The 2,858-nt window shown below is 53.4% G+C and overlaps 1 non-coding gene across 1 annotated transcript; it reads left to right on the top strand.

Annotated features, from left to right (window-relative positions):
• Positions 1-457: 457 nt before the first annotated feature.
• Positions 458-530, top strand: TRNAK-CUU. Its single transcript has one exon. It is a non-coding gene; the product is annotated as a tRNA-Lys (tRNA).
• Positions 531-2,858: the final 2,328 nt, after the last annotated feature.

The raw sequence follows: 2,858 nt of genomic DNA, 5'->3' as shown, positions 1-2,858 counted from the left end.
TGGGAAGGGAGTGGGGAGAAAATGTGTACTGCCCAGGAGGATGTAGCCAGACTGCGTGATGCAGAATGCAACGGGGCAGGACACACCTTGGGGGACACGGGAAGTCAGGCTGCCAGTGTGGGAAGGGGAAAGATGAGAAAGGGGAGTTGAGAGTCGGGGAAAGTTCTCGATTCTGGTATATGTAGCATCAACGTGGTGTCCAGGGAATGTTGTCTTGACAGGAGGAGATGGAAGGATTGAAGGAGGAAGATGAGAAGACCGGGGTCTTTCTAGGGTGTGTGGATGAAGGATGCTGGGCAATTTTCGGGCAGTGGCGGTGAGCATGGGGAGGGAATGGCAAGTGGGGGATTAAGTATTGAAGGGCCAGGGAGCATGAGAGAGCTGATGGAGAGGGAGGGGTTGGAGGGGAGGCTGGGGCTTCTGCAAAGGGCTCTTAGAATTGGCAAGAGGAGGCAGCGCCTGGCTGGCTCAGTTGGTAGAGCCTGTGACTCTTGATCTCAGGGTCATGAGTTCAAACCTCATGTTGGGTGTGGATCCTACTTAAAAAATAAAAGGTAAATTTTAAAAAATTGGCAAGAGGAGGACAATGGCAATAAATATGCTCCAACTTTGGAATCGATAAGAAAGCCTGTGGGCTGCTCACCTAATGCAGGTGCTATTGGAGGTCAGTGCGCCAATCTCATCAACTGATTGAATTGATTGGTTGTTGTCAGTGAAGAGAATCGGAAGAAAGCTGGGTGTCTTCATCATAATAGTTATGATCCTTCTAGCCCTCTATAAACCTCGTACTGTTCTGAGTGTTCTACATCAGTGGTTCTCAACTGGGGGCGATTTTGCCCCCCAGGGGACATGTGACAATGTCTAGAGACATTTTTAATGGTCACAGCTTGGGGGAGGGGTGCTCCTGGCATGTAGCGGGTAGAAGCCAGGGATACAGCTAAACACACGGCACACAGGACAGACCCCCAGGATAAACACTCATCTAGTCCACAGCGTCGATGGTGCTGAGCTTGAGAAAGCTTGCTCTCTGTAGATGGAAAATCCCTAGGCTCGCATGACCTGGACAAAAGGATGGTCTCTTTCTCATTCTAGAGGTGAAGTTGAGACTGAGAGTGAGCTAGTGGCTCTCCACTAGGTAGGGCACTGTCCCCTAAGGGAATTTGGAATGTGTGGGACGATTTGGGGGGCCCTTTGGGAGGGTGTTGCTTGCAACGAGTAGTTGGGTGGGTTCTAGGGATGCTGAGTGTCTTATGATGCATGGACGTTCCTGCCAATACCCTCCTCATGGAGAAAGCTCCGGAATCCACGTGCCCAAGGTCAAATGGCTGTTGGGGGGTGGGGGACGGCAGAGCCAGGCTTGGGACTTTGGCCTGACCGCCTACCTCTTCCTCCTCCGGGATATGTTTCCTTGGATCAGGAGAACTCACAACCCCATTAGCACCACCCACCACCAACCATGAGCAGAACTCTTCCAAAGAGGACTCTCCTTTGGCCAAGATGCTTCAGATTCCCCAGCCATCTATCACTAATATCACAGACCACCTAACGTCCTTATTTCCTCACCCGTAAAGTGGAGGAAACAATAGCACGAGGATGAAAGGAAATCGTCATCAGAGAACCAGGAGCGGAGAGCCCAGCACCTTTCAAAACCATATGGCAGTCGTCCACAACTTCAGGTCCACAGGTGTCCTCTGCAGGACGTCAGGGAAGGCCCGGGGAAACAAAATAATCGCCAGAGACCTGCCGTGGAGTGTAAGCTGTTGTTGGTGAGCGGCTTTGGTTCCTGGGCTGCCATAACAAACCCCAGGTCAGGGGGCTGAGATAGCAGGAATGCGATGCCTCACAGTTCTGGAGGCTGGGAATCCGCTCTCCAGCTGTCCGCGGGATTGGTTCCTTCTGAGGATGAATGGGAACCTTCTATCAGAAATCACTGCCCTCTTTAGCCCATGCAATTCCTCTCTGTACCATGCTGAGACACGCGTGCGCGGAGGGTCCAGCGTTGAAGGAAGCCTAGAATCTGGCCCCTCCGTGGCCAAGTGCAGCCCCAGAGCAAAGCAACAGTGCTGGAAAGAGAGCCCTTCCAGAAGACTGACCTCGAGGAGAGAAACCAGAACTGCGTGGACCCCTTTACTACCACCCCTGAACCTCACGCCAGGGAGCTCATGCATGTGGCAAGAAACCGAATCCAGCCATTCTTTTGTGCCTTTGAATTGGGTTTCCCCTTGCAGCATTAGCCGATGCCATACATAGTGGTGGCATGCAAATAGTTTTGCATTGGGTGTTGCTCGCGGAAAGTGGAGAATCACATTTGGTTAAGTCCAGTCTGCATCCTGATTAATCCCAGCTCCCTTTTTGCTTTCACATGGTACCTCTCACCCTTATCATTTCCTGCTTTGGGATGCCCTTGCTCTCTATCCCCAGGTGTCTGTTGTTCCGTGGCAATGAATTACTCACTGCCGTTATCTCATGCAAATAAGCAGGGACAGGTTGGGGGATAGCTGGTAGGAGGCACCTGGGCAAACTTCCCTGTTCCCTGGGCTCTGCGCTCAGCAGCTACCATGCAGGTTGCAAAGGGGATAAAGAGAGGAGTCGGAGGCCAGGGCAGAGCCCTGGTGCGGTCAGCCTGGGACTGCTGTCAGCAGTCTGACAACCTGACTGCGGTCAGCTCGTGGAAGTCACGAGCTGCTGGCCCCCGAGAACCTGCTTCCGTGACCATCCAGAGCCATCTCTTCTGAGGTGACCCGGGGATGCTGCACCCCTGCCACTTCCTGCCCCGCAGGAGGACTGTCCCAAGTCCCTCTTGGCCCTGGCTGCCTCCTGACCTCATGCCCACCCTTCCCCTCCCTGGGCTTTAGCCG

Source organism: Zalophus californianus, chromosome 16, assembly GCF_009762305.2.
Source record: "Zalophus californianus isolate mZalCal1 chromosome 16, mZalCal1.pri.v2, whole genome shotgun sequence".
NCBI classification, from domain to species: Eukaryota; Metazoa; Chordata; class Mammalia; order Carnivora; family Otariidae; genus Zalophus; species Zalophus californianus.
Note: the sequence above shows the minus strand (reverse complement) of the source record. Positions and strands in the feature narration are given on the sequence as shown.